At 45.1% G+C, this 20,735-nt stretch overlaps 1 protein-coding gene and 1 pseudogene across 1 annotated transcript in view; both read left to right on the top strand.

Moving 5' to 3' along the window:
* Positions 1-20,735, top strand: part of LOC127674161 (UL16-binding protein 1-like) — a 564,502-nt gene that overhangs the window by 475,417 nt on the left and 68,350 nt on the right. The gene's annotated exons all lie outside the window — the stretch shown is intronic.
* On the top strand, positions 3,983-20,682 carry LOC127674214 (sperm motility kinase 2B-like; annotated as a pseudogene).

Raw genomic sequence — 20,735 nt, 5'->3', positions numbered from 1 at the left:
CAAAGGCCCAGAACTGTTGCTAGACAGCACAACCCATAGACACATGTAAATCTCTGTGAAAGTTTTCAAGTGACAGATCCAGGGAAGGAACAGATCATGTACAGGGATGACAAGCCTTCTTCTAAGGACCCAACAGGAAAAAGGAAATCGTCTCTCAATTTCCCTATACTCCTGTCTGTCTGTCTGTCTGTCTGTCCGCCCGTCCCTCTGTCTGTCCATCTGCCAGTCCATCTGTCTGTCCGTCTGTCTGTCTGTCTGTCTGTCTGTCTGAGGTAGTTGGTATTTTTTCACAGAACAATCACACAGTCCTATTGGTACAATACCCTCTCTGGAAAGAACATTAAGTTCTAGAATGCTTTTTACTGGTGTATGAAAAATTTTTTATTTTATTTTATTTTGTTTTGTTTTGTTTCTTTTTGTTTCTAGACATCGTTTTTCTATGCACCTCTGGGTTTCATGGAGCTCGTTCTGTAGACCAGGCTGTCCTTAAACTCAGAGATTTGCCAGCCTCTGCTTTCCTAGTGCTAGGAATTAAGGCTGGTCTCACCACTGTCTGGCAAAAATACTCTTTACACTTTTATCTATTTCATATATCAAATCATGGTCTAAAAACTTGACTCAGTCATGTGAATAGTTACATTGATGTAATTTTCTTTTTTAAAAAAATGTAAATGTACTTCTATTATGTTAAAAGCCATGTGTACATCGTCAGATATCTGCAGAACTGGAATTGTGAGCTGCCAGTCATGCGTCCTTTGGATAGAACTTGGGTCCCCTGTAAGCCAGTTAAATACTTGTCACTGCTGAGTCAGCCCTCCAGCACAGAAGCTCAGAATTTTTTTGTTTTAAAAGCAAGGTCTTGCATTCTCTGTGGGATCTGATATGAACCTGAATGTCTGATCTTCCTGCTCCTTTCTCCAAGTGCTCAGAGTACATGTGTGCCACACACCTGTTTCTGTGGGGTGTTTCCTTGTGGGGAACCAGCAGCTTCATGTGTATTGGTCTGGTATTGTCTCCATCAATATAGCAGGTTCTGGATAGATTTCTCTGGGATAAGGAAAAAAACCCTACAAAATTATCCAATATCAGGGAACACAACCCTTTCTTGTTTCAGGGGAAAACAGGGGTTTTGGTTTTGTTAATTTTTAAATTTAATTGTATTTATTTTATTATTTTTAAATTTTTAAGTTTTCTGGATAGGGTTTGTGTGGCATTGGCAGTTCTGGAATTGCTCTGTAGACTAGACTGGCCTCAAATTCAGAGACACTGGGCTGGCTATTTTATTAGCAGAAAGACTCACTGACTGAGGCTGAGGCACCTGCTCAGTTAGAATTCTTGCTTACTGTGCAGAAAACACTTGACTCAATCTGATCCCTAGCACAGTGCAAACCACAATTCACCATGCACACCTGTGATCCCAGACTTCCACAAAATTCAAGAGGTATTTTAAGCTCTCGCAAGCCTGGGATACATGTGACCCTATCTCAAAAAATAAAGATACTGACTAAAGAAAGCTAGATGGCTTACATAGCCCATGATGGTGCCTGTTGGATAAATGGACAAATTTGAATAAACTCTTTTTAATTCCCAAACTGGTCCAAACTGGTCAGGGTTTCATTTGTTTATTACCATTCACTTTAAAGAAAGACTTTTTTGGGGGATGGAGGGATTTATGTCATATTTTCTTTGAAGTACTTTTTTTTCTTCTATCAAAAAGGTAAAGGAAGAGGAGAGGGAGGAGGGAGAGAGAGGCTGGGATGTGGCCACTTAGAAGCAGAGCTGTTCCTAGCATGCCCGAAGCACCCTTAGCATGAAAAAAAATGGTGACAGAAACCTGTTCATACTCTATGCTCAACAGGCCCAGCCTAGCAGGAAGAATGGGGGTCTTCCTGGTCAACTGATTCTTTTTCTCCTTTCTCCCTGACAGCAGGAAGATTCACTCACACAGGCCCCAGCCCTCTGCACCTCTGTGAAAGACATAGCACGATGATGTCTGCTGCTCTTGTGGAAGCATTTCATCTCACCACCCTGTTGGATGTCCCCTAGTAAGTGGCAAGTCTCCATGTCAGGAGAGAACTCTAGCTCTTAGGTCCAGGAGCTCCAGAGGCAAGCACAGCACTCTAGTTTGCAGCTGTCTTCAACTGTGTCTCTAATCTGAGCCTACCCCACTACCCCTGTGGGGGAGCGGGATGCCCATAAATGTGCTCTGTAAAATGAGGGTGCATGGGGGAGACCTTGGATTCCTGTCCATCTGTAGTTCTAAGACCTGGCTGGTTTAAAAGTCAGGCTTGTAAGTTTAATTTTACAAATATGAGGGGTAGGAGCTATGCTGTCTGGCTTATGACTTTCATGAAGGCACTAGGAAGGCAAAGGCAGGAGAATCTCTGTGAGTTCCAGGCCAGCCAGCCATGAGACTTATTCAAAAAGATGAAATTGGACTGTGGGGGTGAGGCTGGAAAGGACAATGGCCTGACTTCCCAGGCAAGTGTCCTGTGTCAGAAGCAAACCTGCCCTGTAGAGATGTGATGCTTGCCTGCCTGATCTGGTTTGGTTTCTGTCCTCCTGGCCACAGAGTCTCTGTAAGTTTAGTGTCTTCTTTAATCAGGGTCCCAGGATCCTATATTAATAAAGATTTTTTTAAAAAACAAAAATCAAGCAAGTCTAGTCCATCTGAATCTCCTCCCACCTTAAATAATCCCTTTCAGCCCTCCAGCAATGCTGCCAGGTAGATTTCCTGTTGCCTCTCCTGAATGATGAAACCCCTGAGGGCTATTGCATTGGGCTTTTCTAAACACCTCAGTCCTGGGTTCCAGTGAATTGAATTTTCCTGCCCCCCTGCTTTTTTCCCACTAACACAAAGCTTGAGAGGAGCTGTAAGACCCTGCGGACGTCTAGGGCTCTGCCACAGAGGGTTTGGGAGGCACTTGCCCTGCAGTGTTCTGTCCCCTAGGGCCTTCAGGTGAGTCACTGTGTCCATTTGATGTGACCCCCTTTTCCCTGACCAGAGGCTAGGAGCAATGAATAGGAGTCTGTGAACTCTAGCTCCTACCCAAACATTCTGGAAGAGGACAACCTCATATTGGAAGCACTGATGTCCTTTTCAACCCACACTCTACTCCCCTGGGGCTGTAGAGTATCAGGAACACTGATGAGGAGACCCGGAGCAGATGGTTCTGAGTTGTCTTGTCTTTGGACCAGTTACCAAAAGTGCATTGCATGGTTCCAGCAATGAGTGGAGGACTGATGCTCATGAGAAAATGGAGTAAGGTCTGCTGCCTCGCCAGGGTCCGACCTGCATCCAGGTGTGCGCCTGGTAGTGTTTTGGCACTTGGACTCCCAGAAGCTGGGAATACCTTTCTCCCTTGCTCAACACTGCACCAGGTCCCCCAAACTCTTTGTCCCAGTCTTGTCATGAGCAGTCACCACTCCCAGCGTTGTGACCCTATAATAAATAAGTCTTTCCTTGATCGTCCCCTGTAGCAAGCTCCCTCAGGGACCTTGGCAGCAGCTGAAAGCTGCCAAAAATTGGGTGTGGCCAAGGCTAGCAGAGAGGGAATGGGCCAGAGCTTTCTGGGGCTCCTTGGGGCCAGGGCCAGGGTGAGAGAGGGTTCAAAGAGACAGGTCCGGGCAGAGATTGGGGGTTGGCACAAGTTCGCTCACCCTTCGAGAGGCAGAGCACTCTTGTCTGCAATCTTGTCTGACCAAGCTAGCTGGAGAGTGTCCCTCCAGATGTGCACAGCAGGAAGCGACCTTGGCTGTTGGGCCCCCAGAGCCTTTGATCCTGTACAATGCCCACACTGATGCCAAATCCTTGTCCCTCTTGTCCTTCAACAGCTTCTGTGCTCCTTCATCCAAACCTCAGCAGTCAGTGTCCTGGTGCCTCACCCCGCCATGTCTAGCCTTTGGGATCCTTTCTAGTCCTCCTCTTCCTCTTGGTCTTGGTCCTGACTCCAGTCCCTGATATGCCTGGGGCTTTGGGAACATGGAGAGCTGGGACTGCGAGTCCCTGGACAGCAGCAACAGTGGCTTGGGGACAGAGGAAAGTGAGCACTGAGCCAATTCCCAATTGTACTGGGGTGGGGTGGTATGGGGTGGAGTGGGGTGGGGGAATGATGCGAGCTGAACCTGGTCAAAGCCACCTTTACTTCCCACCCCAGCCCGGAAAAAAAAAAACCAGATTACCCCAGGGTAGAAGGCAAGAGTGTGGGGCAGAAATTGAGGCACAGAGTGGGAAGGAACACTGCTTGCTTAGCAAATCTGCACCTCCCCTGCCTGTCCAGCTCCTGTGGAAGGCGCTCTAACACCCTGTGTTCCCTGTGTTCTCCCTCCAGACTCCTCATCCCTGGATGGGGTGTCCCTGCCCCTTGATGTAATTTTTTTTTGCCTTGCTCCAAATGAGAGAGGGGTGGCAGTGGGGAAGAAAGAGAAGGCTGTGTGTTAAACCCTGGTCTGCCAGTAACAATATGCAGATATTAATATGTGGAAAAAATAAGTCCTTCCTAGTGAGCCAAGGTGATATTTACTCTGGTAAATCTCTGTAATTGTCCAATTTTTGTTGTTATAGCCCAATATTCAAGTCTGGATAATATGTGAACAATTGAGGTCTATTTATCTGACTGTTTCAGAAATTTAGGGTCCTGGTGTCATCCTAGCTTGGTTCCTATGAGCCTCTGATGTCATCATAATGGCAGAAGCACATACCAGAGCAGTCACTTATCAGGAAGCCAGAGAAGTGGCGGTGATTGGCAATGTTCTTTTATAACAGCTCTTGGATAGAGATAGCTTGGGCCTATGAAATCTAGTCCCTTCTGTAGGCAATGACCCCATGATCCCTCCACATTGCCGTAGTCCCAAAGCTCTCACCACATCAAAGCCACCACCATGGAGAACAGTCTCTCAACCTGTGAGCCCCTGGGAGACACCCAAACATGGCAGTGCCTCTGACAGAGGCCTAAGAACAGCCGTCACCAGTCTCGGTGAATACACGTGACTGAGCAATAAGCAGGTGATATTTCAGAGCATCATTGAGCAGCACAGGTCTCACATTACAGGCAAAACAGACACAACTGGCCTTGGATTTGAGCTGTGTTTCCGTACACAGTCAACATCTGTGTAGCTTTCTAGAATCTATAAAAAGAAACACAAGCCCCAGCCTAGCTGTTTGGATATTGAGTGAAGTTCTACATAACTTAGTTCAAAATCATGGTTCCTGTCTGACACATGAGAATTTTTTTCTGGGAATATAGCTTTCTGAATAGACACAGTCACTTCCTGAAGGAGGTTTCTGTCCAGCAATAGCAATGGTGAAATCGCTCAGTGGCTGGGAAGGAGAAATGAAGCAATTGCAGCTGAAGTTGGGGTGCCCAGGGCTTACCTAGGGGGTTCCCACAAGACGGGCCTTATACTAAGCTTGAGAGAGCTACTGACCACAGAGCCAAGGTCATTGAGTATCACCTGGTCACCACCATCACACGGTCCTCCTGTTCATTGTCTCAAAATGACAGCATCTGCCCTAAGGTCAGGAAGCTCCAGCAGTATGTTTAAGAATCCCTGTTCATTTCACAGGTGAAAACAGATGCTAATGGTTAAAACACAATGTCTTGTGTTTAACACGTAATGTTAAAAAGGATAAGAACCCAGGGAGCAATGCTGGAGATATTCTCAACTCAGGAGTTATGAGTATTTGCTGATTTTGCAGACCACCTGTCTGGGTGCTAAGTGCAACACCAATAGGGCATCTCACAAGGTTCTGTAACTTTAGTTCTGGGGAACCCCATGCCCTGTACTGGGCTCTGAGGGTACACGTGTGGTGCACACTCATACATAGGCAAACCTTCATAAAATAGCAATAACTCTAAACACACTAGCATTTAGGAAACTGAGACTGGAGAATCACTTTGATTTTGAGACAAACCTGAGTTAGAGACTGAGATCCTGTCTCAAAAAAAAAAAATAAGAAGAAGAAAGAAAGAAAGAAGAAAACGTAAAACAAAATGAAAAATGAGGTGAACGGAAGGAAAGACAATCACACACAATATTTGCCATCTGCTTAAAGCCCTACAAAGCTTCACATGGGACAGGAATGTCCTTTCCTCCTTTCTGTTCTCTCTCCCTTTCTCCTTCCTTCTCTCAATTTTTCTCTCATTCCTCTTGTTCTGCCTTTCTCTATTCCTCTCTCCTTCCTTCCTTCCCCTTCTTCCATCTCCTCTCCTGACCCTCCCCATCCCCATCCCTTTTCCACAATTCCCTCTACTCCCCTTCCCTTTCCCCTCCCCTGCCCTCTCCTCATCCTCCTCTCCTCCCCATCCTCCTTCCTCTATCCCCCTTTCCTCTCCCTCTACTTTCTCCCCCTCCCCTCTCTCCCATCCTCCCCTCCACTCCCTTCTCTCCAAACCCTCTCCCCTTTGCCCCTCCCCCTCCCCTCTGCCTTCCCTCCCTGTCCCCCTCCCTTCTGTCACAGCAGTGCACTCAGAGCTCTTCAGGAGCCATGTCCCTGGCTCAGAAGCTGGTTTTAAGATGCCTCAACCTCCCTGCTGTCTTCTGTGTTCTTGCTTCTACTCCACTCCAGTGTCCTTCCAGTACATATGTAATTTTCTTTGCCTTCTCATGGTCTCTCTTTTTCTGCAAGCCCCTTGTAATGTTTCCTGGACTGACAGGGAATAGTAGCACACAGAATGTAGCAAAGGCCAGGAATGATCTTCTCAAGTTTGCCAACCTTTCTGTTCTCTGCCCATCTACTTGTAGGGTAGATGGGTGGAAGAGAACAGGAAATGGTGGCTATTTCAGAGTGTTCAGGGGACGTAGGTGATGCTACTCAGCCACTAAATGTGGACACCATAGAGAAGCTGGGGTCAGAGAGAGATCATTCTGTGTGTCTAGGCTACTTGTTTTCAAAGGCAGTCTGCTATCACCCTGCATCCTTCACAATTGTCATCTGCATCCTGGCTTTGTTGAACTTTTCTTGCCTTAAAGTTCATCCAGAGCACAGAGGCTTTACTTTAGGGGCAGCAACATGTGGGAACCCCGCATGGTAGTTAGCTGAGTGGAACCTGGAAAGAGGTTTGGTTGGCAGATTATGGAACCTGCTTTCTTCCAGCTAGGAGACCTGAAGCCAGGTGTGAGCTCTGAGCCTCTGGTTGACTGCCTTGCTGGCACTAGAGCAGAGGCGTGGTCTGGCGTCTTCTCGGAGAGTTACCCGGGCAAAGACCATTGGATGAGCATTCGATTTTAATATTTCCCGTCTCAGGCTAATCTTTCTCATGGAACTTCACCCATGCCTTTATTCTCTTGTTCACCTTTCTAATAATGTCTGTAATTAATCCTGGTTCCGCTTCAGTCTGGCTATTTCTGAAATTCTTTTCTTCCCAGAGTCCCATACCTCTGTCTGGTTTTTGTCAAGGACTAAAAAGATTACAGCAGTCTTCAGGCAGCTGCGCAGGGAGTCTGCCTGGAGCTGAGGGTCTGTCCATTCGCAGCTGAAACTCAGGACTTTTTGTTTCCTGCTGCAACACAGAACACAGGACACTTTACAGGGAGTATATAAAGCTGAGTTCAAAAGCTCTGGATCTAGGGTGTGAAGCTACATGGCAGCTCTTGTCTGATAGGCACCAGGCTCAGGATTGGATCTGCAGCACCAGAACTCTTTTAAGTTGCTCTGTAGATCTTATCTATAAAATCCATATTATCTATTATAATGCATATAATTCTCTCCTTCCCCTTGGGTGTGTTTAGGGAAGAATTACGGGTACTAGCTGTTCTGCACAATATTAATATTGTCCAAATGATTATGGTGACACCAAGTAGGGACACCAGAACAAGGACACCTAAAGAACACACTGGATTCTCCATGATTCTCCATGAACTTAGGACACTCCCCACAGATCTGGGTGGGTGCACACTGATGTAGACAGAGAGAGAGAGAGAGAGAGAGAGAGAGAGAGAGAGAGAGAGAATGTACTAGCCACTGAGAAAGCATTTGCTGTGTTCTTCATTAGCCCTACAGCTTTGTCTCTGCTACCTGAATATTTTCTTTTGCCTTTGGCTGGGATTTTAGTTAAAAAAAAAAACCCAAAACAAAAAAGAACAACAACAACAACAACAACAACAACAACAAAACCCTTGAATTTCTTTCTGTTGGTCTAGGTTTTTTTTTTCTGTGTTAGCATGGATATCACACTGAAAAATGCTAAAATCCCATGACTCCTATATAAATGGCATGTATTACTGTGGTTCTTGCAACCCTGACCAATTTCTCCAGGTACTGGTGTCAGAGAAGGACATCTTTGTGCACATGAACCTTGGTGGCACTGCTGTTTAGAGTCATGTGACTTGGCCTCTCTCACATCTTGGAAGAAGCCAAGTTCAAATTGAATTTTGTGTTTGTTCAGAGGTCTCTTTATTTCTTGTTGAGACTCTGAACTCCCTTAACTCAGTCTTCATTTGTGGGAGTTGGTGAGTTTCTTCCTCATGTTTGAAGAAAAGTTTTATTAGGGAACCATAGTTCATAAAGAGTGCTTGTTTTGTTGTTTTATATATAATACTGGGTATACTCACCCATTCTGTGTATCTCTCTCTGTGTGAATGTATGAGAGTGAGTTTGTGTGAGTGTTTTTAATAGTGTCTGAATGTGTTTCAGCATGTGTGTATGTATGTGTGAAAATATGAGTATGTACTAGTGTAGGAGTGTGTGTTTATGTAATGTATGAATGTGTGTGAGAAAGTGTGTGTATGTGTGTGTATGTTGTAATAGTGTGTGAATGTGTTTGTGTGTGAATGTGTTTGTGTGTGTGTGTGTGTGTGTGTAAGAGAGAGAGAGACAGATATATATATATATATATATATATATATATATATATATATATATATATATATAGAGAGAGAGAGAGAGAGAGAGAGACAGAGACAAGAGAGAAAGAAACAAGCTTGTATGTGTATGTTCATGGATATGCTCACCATATGTGTAGACGTTGGAGGACGTTTTTGTCAGACCTTAGCTACTTCCTTGTGTGACACTAGGTTTGTGGCTCAATACTGTATATGCCAGGCTACCTACCTGGCCCACAACTCACAGGCATTTTGCTGTCTGTGTTGCTTTTCCTACTTCCTAGGTGTATGTGCTCTACGACTGCAGGTGTAAGTGCTTATCATTCACAAGCATTCACATTCAGGCCCTCCCACGTTGCAGGGCACGTGTTCTAACCACTTGTCTATTTCCAAGACCCTCCCAGGTTTTGGATGAGAATCAGACACCTTGGACATTATGAGAAATGCATCTGTCATTCTAATGTTTGTAAATAAGCTGCCTTATTACATTTCATGAGCAGTGTTGGGGTTCAGGAAACAGCCCACAAGCCACTCATCCACCTGGGTCATGCAGGGACAGTTTATTGGACACATACCCTGGTACTGGTCACTCAAGGATGCAGGTCAGACTCGGGAGTTGAGATTTCAACCCGGACTGCTTCCCAGAAAATGCTTATAAAAGCAACCATAAAAGCTCATACACACGTGCAGGGAGTCTTGCCAGGCAGCTGGGTGGTTGGTTCAGGTTCAAGCTTATTCTTGCTAACTATAGGAAGAAATTCTAACTGACCTTAGTTACGGTTGTCCCTAAAGAAGGGCAAGCGTCAGAACACCAGAACATAGAACTTATTGGGATGTGCAGTTAATGGTTAGCCAGGCACAACAAAGGTCCTCTGTAATAATGTAAGATGGCTGGGTGCAGGTCTAAAATGAAGTGGCTATGGTAATGTCAGAATGGCAGGTGCCACCTAGGTCTTTTTTAATTTTTTATTTATATATTTTTATTTCTTAATGTCTGCTTTTTATTTGAAAAAAAAATGAACCTTTGCATTCTCTTTACAGATTGTCCATTTTCTTTTTTTTATAATTTTTATTTTCATTATTCTTTGTTTACATTCAAGATAATTTTCCCTTTCCTAGGGATAAGTACCCTAAGCCCACTTCCCTCAACCAGTTCTCCTATCAACCCCCTCCTACTTCTCTGTCCTGGTATTCCCCTACAATGCTGGAACAAGCATTTTCAGGACCAGGGACCTCTCTTTCCTCCTTCTTGAGAGTCATTTGATATGTGAATTGTGTCTGAGGTATTCAGAGATTTTGAGCTAATATCCACTTATCAGTGACAATATTCCATGTGTGTTCTTTTCTGAATGGGGTTTAATTGCTGAGTAGTGTTCTATTGTGTAAATATACCACATTTTCTGTATCCATTCCTCCATTGAGGGACATCTGGGTTCTTTCCAGGTTCTGGCTATTATAAATAGGGCTGCTATGATTATAGTGGAGCATGTGTCCTTATTACATGCAGGGGAATCTTCTGGGTATATGCCCAGAAGTGATATTGCAGGGTCATCTGGAAGTGTTATGCCTAGTTTTCTGAGGAACAGCCATACTGATTCCCAGAGTGGTTGTACCAACTTGCATTCCAACCAGCAGTGGAGGAGTGTTCCTCTTTCTCCACATCCTCACCAACACCTGTCTCCTGAGTTTTTAATCTTAGCCATTCTAAAGGGTGTAATTTCAGGGTTGTTTTGATTTGCATTTCCCTAGTGACTAAAGATGCTGAACATTTTTTAAGGTGCTTCAAAGCCATTTGAAGTTCTTCAGTTGAAAATTCTTTGTTTAGCTCTGTACCGCATTTTTTTTAAAGATTTATTTATTACGTCTAAGTACACTGTTGCTGTCTTCAGACACACCAGAAGAGGGCATCAGATCTCATTGCAGATGGTTGTGAGCCACCAAGTGGTTGCTGGGATTTGAACTCAGGACCTCTGGAAGAACAGTCAGTGCTCTTACCTGCTGAGCCATCTCTCCAGCCCCTGTACCCCATTTTTAATAGGGTTATTTGGCTCTCTGGAGTCTAACTTCATGAGTTCTTTGTATATATTTGATATTAGCCCTCTGTCAGATACAGGGTTGGTAAAACTTCTCAAATTCATCTGGAATAACAAAAAACCCAGGATAGCTAAAACTATTCTCAACAGTAAATGAACTTCTGGGGGAATCAGTATCCCAGATCTCAGGCAGTACTACAGAGCAATAGTGTTAAAAACTGCATGGTATTGGTACAGTGACAGACAGGTAGATCAATGGAATAGGACTGAAGACCCAGAAATGAACCCACACACCTATGGTCACTTGATCTTTGACAAAGGAGCTGAACCCATCCAGTGGAAAAAAGATAGCCTTTTCAACAAATGGTACTGGCTCAACTGGAGGTCAGCTTGCAGAAGAATAAAAATGATCCATTCTAATCTCCTTGTACTAAGCTCAACTCCAAGTGGATCAAGGATCTCCTCATAAAATGAGACACACTGAAACTAATAGAAAAGAAACTGGGGAAGACCCTTGAGGACATGGGCAGAGGGGAAAAGTTCCTGAATAGAACAGCAATAGCTTATGCTCTAAGATCATTAATGGAGAAATGGGACATCATAAAATTACAAAGTTTTTGTAAGGCAAAGGACACTGTCAAGTGGACAAAACAGTAACCAAAAAATTGGGAAAGGATCTTTGCCACCTAGATCTTAACAAGTAGAACATTTTTTTTTTTTTTTTTTTTTTTTTTTTTTTTTTTTTTTTGTTAAGCTGTAACATCATCTGGGACACATTAGTTTGAATGCACGGTGACACCCAGAGTGTAGGCATGAGGACTTTAAAGCAGAAGGTGCAGCAATAATTATAACCAGAGACCTAAGGACAGCAAAACATCCTACCTGCTTTGATTTCTAAAAGCCTAATGTCAGTCTCCATAGCCCACCTAGGCCATTGCCTTGGAGTCCCTCCCAGCCCTGTCAGGACAGGTCCTGCTCTGACCTCATGAGGAGGGAGTATGCTGCCATCCAGCTAGCATATGTTAAGCTGTGGCCACACCTGCATTTCTTTGAGTACATTGAGAGGAGTTGGTGAAGTGGTGCTCTCTGTGATTTCATTGTATCTTGGGACTTGTGTGTGGATTTTGCTTTTGATTTGTTTGTGTGTGAGCTTATGTATTCGTGACTAGATCAATGTGTGTTTGGGAGGAGTGTTACTTGAGTGTGTGTGTGTGTGTTTGTATGTGTATAGAATGTGTGTGTTGTGTTTTACGTTTACTTGTGTGTGAGTACCTATTTGTGTGTTTGTGTAGGGATACCTGTGGGTGCGTTTGAGTGCACCTGTGTGTTTGTGTTGGTGTGTGTGAGAGTGTGTGTGAAAGTGTTGTGTGTGAGAGAGAGTGTGCATGTGCACGAGTGTGTTTTAGGTGCATGTGTGGAAGGTATGAGAACACCTGTGTAAGGGATAGTGTTGAGGCGTTTAGTTATCTTGGCCATTGTTTCTAAGCTAAGATACCTACCTTATTTTTTTGTAAAGATTATTTATGTATTTATTTATTCACCTTATGACCCGTCCAGCAGGTCCAAATATTCCAGAGACCCGAAGAGGTGCTACCTGAGGGTCATAAGGGTAGGGGAGAAAGAAGGAAGACAGGCAAAGGGGGGTTCAATTGTTGAGGCTTCGTTTAATGTTTCGGGGTACACAGGTTTTAAGCTCTCAAAGGAAGAGCTCTTCTCAAGGCAAGAAAAAAGGAGGGAGGGGCAATCTTATCAGTTTCAGTGGGAAGAGATAAGCGTCCTCAGGTGGAGACATCTGATGTTTGCATAGTCTGGAGCACCACGCAGTTATCTCAGGACTTCCTTCCACCAGCAATCATGGGAGAGGCTCTTCTTTTTTTACTCAGGACCTTTGCCCTGTCAGCCCTCCGGGCCGAAGTGAGGATCTCTAATGGCTTCCCACATTTCCTCCCTTTCCTTATATTAAAAGTGGAAAGGTCTGGGCAGAAATACTGGGCAAGGGGGCCAGACCGAAAATGTGTAGCCGTCTCTTGTCTTAGGATCGACCTCTCTTATCCCTCAGCCTTACCCGTCGTAGGGTTACCTTGTCATCCTCAAGGCCCCATGTCTTAGGTTGGTCAGGGGATGGAGGAAGTTGCCCGTCCTTAAGACGGCTACCTTGGGTCAGCTCCCCCTTCAGACAAGCCCAGGGATGAATAAGTGGGAGCCAAACAGAGTCTCACAAAAGGAGCTTATTGAAATTGAGCCTCTCTGTGTCAGGTGCTGCGGTTGTTTCTGGGAGCTGTCTCGTCCCCCGGGTCCAGCATTTCTCCTGTGTCTAGACGATGATACTGTATGGAGACATAATTCTTGGGTAGGGTAGAATCTATTCGTGATTTAATGAAGCGGGTTAATCATTGAAAAGCCCAGGGACCAGAGGAGATTAACAGTAATAGCCCTAAGAAAGGTCCTAGAATAGAAGGTAGTAGGGTGGAAAACCACAGGGACGTGGAGAACCAATTTTTATACCAAGACTCCTGTTGTTCTCGTTCGCTTATGCGTTTCTCTAGACTCTCTTTTACTCTCCTCAGACTGTTATCTACCAGTCCTGTCTTGTCTACATAAACACAGCATTCTTCCCTTAAGGCTGCGCAAAGTCCTCCCTGCAGCAAGAAGAGCTAATCAAGACCTCTCCTATACTGTAATACTACTTCTGATAAGGAGGCAACAGTAGTCTTTTAAATTGGCTAAACCACCTCTGAGTTCACCCAGGTCCTTATCAATGGCAGCACTAAGTAAATGATATTGTTGTAGATTCTGTTGAGAGGTAACAAGTGAGGCGATGCCTGTTCCTGTTCCGGCTGCCCTTAATCCTAGAATAACAGCAAGGGTGATAACCGTAATAGGTTCTCTCTTCCCCCTATGGGGCATCTCAATGTTATCATCCCAGAAGTTTAAAAGGTCTCTTGGCTCTTGAACGCTGGAAGTATTTGTACTAGCACGCAATAATCGTGATGCTGTATGAATTCAGATATTATAATACAGGTAGTCAATCCTGAGGAACACGCCAAATAGGTATAATTTGGGGCTAGCAAATACGCATAATGATTGTCAATAGTTACGGTATGGTTGCATATCTCTAACAATTGTTGAGGGGGGAGCATATGTTTTCCCAGAACACAGCTTCCTACCCTGGATACCTCTGTGAGGGTGAATCCTAAGAAATTTTCATTTAAACCCTCAGAATCATTGGTATATGTAAAATTTCCAAAAAGAGCAACACCCTCGTAGAATGGAGGAGAGGCCAAAAAACATATCCAGCATTCTACATATTTAGATGAATTAGCTTTCTGTTCCTTAAGAAGCAAAGCAGAGGCAGATGCATTAAGGGTGGAAAGAATTACTGAGATGACTGCACGGAGCCCCGGGGGGATGCTGGGTTGGAACAAAGTAGTCAAGGAAGAATTTTGTGAAGCCCGTGTGGCTGATGGATTCCTAGGCTCTGGGGCTTCTCTGAGTGATGAGGGGGCAAAATTAAGTAATTGATGATTAAGTCCAATGGAGGCTTGATATATATAGGGTAATGTCTTTTCCAATTGCAATTTAAAGGAAAGGCATGGGTGTCTGCCTGCTCTATAGGTACATAGGCCCCACTCAGCTCCTCATGAAGCTTCACAGGCAAATTTCTCTCCCTGGCCTGTAGAGGTTATTTGTAAAGGTATTACACCAGGACCTGAATGAGGTCCCAAGAAGAAGAGGGATTCCAATAGATATCAGCCGTGGTCTCACAGCCCCAAGAGGCACAAAAGTATTTGTCATGGCAACCACATTTCTGTCCTAAGGATTGGTCTCGGTGGCCTCCAGGGCATACATAATTGTTCCTGCACCAAACTTAGGGCAGCCTGAACCTTTTCTTTAGGCATGGACCACTGATCGATCCAGACTGGGTCGTTTGATTTCCAAGATATTTTATCACCCTGTAGTCCAGGGGGATCAGCAGTCTTTATGAAAAATGTCCGCATCCAAGCCTTTCCTATCTGTATTAGGGGTGGGAGCCAGGGGTTCTGTTATTCCTTGTTCATATTTGCCCAATCATTTTCCAGGGAGGAACCCCATTTTTAACACTTGATTTGTAATAATTTCATTAGGACTGCACATCATCATTCCCATTTGGGACAGAATATCTCTCCCCCAAAGGTTAACAGGGAGTCCAGGTACTACAAATGGCCTAACTGTTCTTGTATTCTTTTCCTTATCCCTCTAACTTAGAAGCCTTGAACATTGTAATGTATTTTGTGACTGTCCTATTCCCTTTAAATGTGTAGCCGTGGCCTCAAGAAGCCAAGCTGAAGGCTAGTGCTTGGAGGAAAGCACTGTTGTGTTGGCCCCAGTATCCAATAGGCCATGAAACTGTTTGCCTTCTAGCCATAGCGTCACCATGGGCCTCTCCTCGGTCAGCTTCTGAATCCAGTAGATATCAGAAGAACCAGGGGAGGAAGAGCCACACCTTTCTCCTTTGTGGGGAAAATGTCCTATCAAAGGAAGGGGCAATGCTTGTGCAATGTGTTGTCCAGCTCTGAGTGTTACTGGGCCCCTTGTGGCAGTGGCAAAAAACTTGATCTCTCCTGAACAGTCAGCATCTATTATAGAAGGGAGTATAATAAGGCCTTAAAGGGAGCTTGAAGCTCATCCAATTATCAAGAAAAACATACCAGAAGGTGGGGGCCCAAACTTTCTAGATTCTATAATAACAGTCCCTTCCTCGGGGGTTATAACCCGGGTGATAGATGAACATAGGTCTAATCCTGCACTTCCTGGTGTTGCCCTAGATAAGGCATCGGAACTGGTGTCTGCTCCTGTATTTGGGGGTATGCTGTGGCCTAAGAGTAAGAGCCCCGATGTTGGGCCCTCAGCCCGTTTCCCAGGACCGCTGTAAGGGCTTGACCATGGGCGTCGGTCCTAGGATGGCATTTGTTAGTCCAGTGTCTGCCTCTTTTACAGAGGGGACAGATTCCTGGAGGGGCAGGTTTTATGGTTCCTTGGCCAAGGGCAGGATCTGGTGTCTGCCTAGGAGCCCTGCGTTCTCTTGCAAAATGAGCAGGCTGTCCACATTGAAAGCATGTCTTGCTCCTGGGGTGATTGGGGTCTCCTGTCTTTTGAAAGACAGCCCCAATAGCCAAACTAATGGATTTAGATACCTGCTGTGTAAAGGGGTCCACCTCATTACAGAGCTTAATTATTCCTGAGATATCAAGGTCTTTAGTTTTGCCCTGTAGCGCTACTCTGCATGCAGGGTTGGTGTTCTCAAGGGTGAGCTGTCTAACAAGAAGCCCTTCATTTTCATTTTGACCTAGGATCCTTTCTGCTGCTTCCTGCAATCTCCCCACAAATTAAGCATAGGGCCCTTGGGCTCCCTGAATTATTTTGGTTAAGGGGGTAGTGACTGCCCCTGCGGCAGGGATCACTCTCCAAGCAGACAAGGTGGCTTGCAGTGTCTGAGCAAGGATACCAGGGGATTGCCCCCGTTGCTTTTCCTTGGAAGTGAATGCACCCCTTCCACACAGCTTATCTGTTGTCCAGGAGGCAGTTTTACTCAAGGTTTTTTTCTATTTCTAGCAGCAAGGTTTTCTGCTCTGTCAATGAATTCTGATTTCCAAGTTAAGTATGGTCCTCTGCTGAGGATGGATTGCACCACTTTAATCCATTCACTAGGTATATGATATCCATACCCCGAGAGCCCTTCTAAAATGGACATGGTAAAGGGTGCATTCATGCCGTAATTTTCTTACACCTGAATGCAATTCCTTAATACTTTTAAATTTAAGTTTTTTGTACATGGGGCACAAGGTCTCATAGTCCCCTTGGTCAGATTCTTCTCCCTCAGAGTCCTCGGCAACCTTATCATAGTCTTGTCCTCCCTCAGTTTCTTGGTCCTCATCTCTGTCTCCCCCTTGATTAAGACCGGTGCTGTCTGGCTCGGGTTTATCTTTGATTTGCCTATCACCGGCCTTGGTCATGACTGGGAAGGTTAGTTTAGGCTGATGTTTCTTCCAGGGCGGTCTTCTGTTAGGGGAATCTTGTCCCCTTCTCATAGTTTCCTGTAAGTTCTGAATTTCTAAAGAAAGGTCTCCTAATTCTTGTTGCAAATGTAAGACCTGCCTGAGCCCAATAATTTGCGCCTGGAGCATAGCTTTTGTTTGAGTTAATCCTTCAACCACTGCGATTGGCAGAGGAGCAGGAGGGACCAACAGCATCTGAGGTAGGTATGGTGGGGGCCGAGCGAATCTGGGTCTTTGTATGAAAAAGACTTGAGGTTCTCGGGTTGCATCACCATACCTTTCCTCTTTGTACCTGGCAGCTTCCTCCTCTAACTCAGCCTCGGAGGCTGGGTCTAATTTTGAGTCTGAGAAGCAGCACAGGCTGCACTTGTCTGAAGTTTCATTTTGCCCTTTTGAAAACTCCTTAAGAGAAGGGTATATACTTCTAGAAATTTTGGGATCCTCTAGGGATTGCGTAACCTTGGGAGGATGGACCTCCCTGTCCTCAGGCATATCTACAATCACAGAGGGACATGGAGAGCACAGCTCACCCTTGCCACCTTCGCTTTTGCATGACGGCAGTCTTGAGGCTTGCAGAAAGTTGCCAGCAACAGCTAACAGACAGGCACTTTCTCCTCCATTCTCAGCATCTATTATTATGTCCCGTATAAGGCCCCAGTAACTAAAAAATGCATCAGACACTGGTTCACCTGTTTTCAAAATCCTATTAATCTCTTTACCAACCCTATTCCACGTTAGCGGGTGAATGTCAGGTCCACTTAAAACCAACCAAGGGCATTTTTTATCAATAAAACAAAAGAACATAATTAAATCTTTTTTCTTAACTCTTATTCCTCCCTCCCTCAGTGACTGCTTGATTTCTTCTATTAAAAAAAAAAAAAGCTTCTTTTGATAGTTGTTTCCCCATGACATTCAGACGACAATTGTTCGGCCACTCACCTGCCCCTCCAGCGACTCACGAGCGATGAGGTCTGTGGGGTCCAATTTTCTCCAGGTTTTCTCCTCAGTTGTCCAGTAGTTGACCTTACTTCGGGTCAGTAGGACCCATCCAGCAGGTCCAGTTATTCCAGTATCCTGAAGAGGTGCTACCTGAGGGTTAAAGTGGGGGGAAGAAGGAAGCCAGGCAAAGGGGGGTTCAATTGTTGAGGCTAGTTTAATGTTCCGGGGTACACAGGTTTTAAGCTCTCAGAGGAAGAGCTCTTCTCAAGGCAAGAATAAAGGAAGGAGGGGCAATCTTAGCAGTTTCTGCGGGAAGAGATAATGGTCCTCAGGTGGAGACATCTGATGTTTGCATAGTCTGGAGCACCCAACAGTTATCTCAGGACTTCCTTCCACCAGCAATCATGGGAGAGGCTCTTCTTTGTTTTACTCAGGACCTTTGCCCTGTCAGTCCTCTGGGCTGAAGTGAGGATCTCTAATGGCTTCCCAAAACCCTCCAACCCAATCATAGCCCCCCCTCACTCCTCTCCTCCTAGTTCCACCTTGTACAGAGCCATATTGGGGCAGTCATGCACATGGTTTGAGTTTAACATTAGTCAACAATCCCTGGCTTTGGGCAGAAATCTGCCATTAGGACATAATAGGGAAGTAGGTTAAAGCAGGAATTTTTATCCTTGGGTGGAGTGCTAAGAATGTACTTGACTATGGTCAAGGTTAACTTCTCCCAGATAGCCAGGATCCTGCTCCACCTAGGGTGGAGTGCTTGAAGTAAAGGTTAAGTTCATTGTTCCTCCAGGTCTAGGAATTCCTGAATTAAGCAGGTGACCCACCCAGCTGCCAGAGCAGTCAAGACAAGAACCTCCAAGAGAAGCTAGACAACTTCCACCAGAACTCAGCCTGGAGTCTAGGGGGGAAGGGTTTGCCCAAACTGTTAAAAGGTCTGGTGCCATTAAAGTTTCTGGTTTTGATCAATGAATATTGTCTTAGCCCTTTTTCTTTTTGTCCCTTCCCTATCCATCCCTCAGTTTCTGTTCCAGCAACACACTTCGTAATAGCTGCAGGCAGCTATGGAATCCAACACCACCTCACATGCCCCTCCTGCTATATTACCTCTCCTTCTCAGAGAAAGGTAGGCTGACTCTTGGGTACCATCCTGCGCCTGGACATCCAGTCCTAGTAGGACTAAGCCTCTCCTCTACCACTGAGGCCAGGAAAGGCAACCTAGCTAGGGGAAATAGATCCAAAGACAGGCAACAATGTATGAGACAGCTGCATTCATTAGGGTACACCCCTGAAGATGAGATGCATATCTTCCTTTTTTTTTTCTACCTTTTAGGTAGCATTTATACTTTGTTGCCCCAAATGAGTTTGGGAGTTAAGAATCAGAAAACCTCAGACATGAGTCCAACCTTTTTGGCACAGAGAGTTTCCACTCTCAGTATGTAATTATAAAGACCATCGGCCATGGAAGCTGTTCCAATGTCAAGCTGGCGTACCACCGCCTCACAGGCACCCCGCTTGCTGTCAAAATGATTCATAAGAGAGAACGCTGGTGCCATCCTGTCACATCAGAGGTGGAGATCATAACGAGTTTGAATCACCCCAACATCATCGCTCTCTTCCAAGTCATTGAGACAGAGAAGAGAGTATACCTCATCATGGAGTTGTGTGAGGGTAAATCACTTTACCACCATATATGATAGGCTGGCCACATGCAGGAGGATGACACCTGGGATATATTCAAACAAATGTTAAGTGCCATGAGCTATTGCCATGACCAAGGTATAGTTCATAGGAACTTGAAACCAGGCAAAATCATGATAGACCTCAATGGAAGAATAAAAATTATTGACACTGGGCTCAGTGCCCAAGTGAAGCCAGAAGAGCAGCTGAGCTATCAGTGTGGGACTTTCCCATTTGTGCCTGAGCTCCTCCTTGGCAAACCATACGATGGCCCCAAGATCGATGTTTGGACCCTGGGAGTTGTCCTGTATTTTATGAGCACTAGCAGAATTCCATTTGATGCTCCCAACTTTAATTAGAGCTGCAAAGACAGGTTGGGTCAGGGAAGTATCCTGTCTCCTCTCCCCTATTAAGAGAACTCCAGGACTTGATTAGGCTTTTACTGACAGCAAACCCAAAAGTCTCTGAACTTATGAGGCATCCTTAGATCACAGAAGATCCCCAGGTGTTCACACATCCTTGTGAGGAGGTGCCCCCACTCAGGCCAGACCTGGCCATTATAAAAGCGATGGGACACCTTGGATTCAGAGAACAAGACATAAAAGATTCTTTATTTCAGAAAAAATACAACCAGGCCATGGCCTACTATTGTTTCCTGAAACAACAGGCTGTTCATGAATGTGACAGCTTGACCCGTTCTAAGCCCATGAATCCAGTGAGGACACCTTTACCTTCCCCTGATGATCCTGATACTTTTCAAAATTGAACTAAGTTGGAGACAAAAACAACGAGCATTACTCTGGTCATCATCCACTAGTGAAATGTCTGTCCCTAGAGAGAGGAGAGCAAGAAGTGTCAGTTGGCCTGGTGTCCTTCCCTGCAGGACACTCCAGACAACACCCACAATGTGCCAAGCCCACATAAGTTCTAGTAGTGTGCCCTGCATTTCCTCCATGCACTTTGGAGCCAAGAATAGCCAGAGCAATGAAAGCACAGCAGACCACCCCACCACCTCAGCAAAGGATATGTCAGAACCCAGCAGGGGCCCACCCAGAGGGTTTAAGTGGTTGGCCAGGAAGATGGGAAGAACCCTCCTGAGTCTGTATTTCTGTATTCCAATGCAAAACAGATCTCGTCTGAGGCAGAAAAAAGTCTCCCCACAAAAATGAAACACTGGGAAGGCGTGTTAAGAAAAACATCAGGCCCAGCCCAGATATATTTG

The sequence above is a fragment of the Apodemus sylvaticus genome, chromosome 23 (genome assembly GCF_947179515.1).
Source record: "Apodemus sylvaticus chromosome 23, mApoSyl1.1, whole genome shotgun sequence".
NCBI classification, from domain to species: Eukaryota; Metazoa; Chordata; class Mammalia; order Rodentia; family Muridae; genus Apodemus; species Apodemus sylvaticus.
The sequence above is the reverse complement of the archived record's forward strand: the minus strand, read 5'-3'. Positions and strand labels throughout refer to the sequence as shown.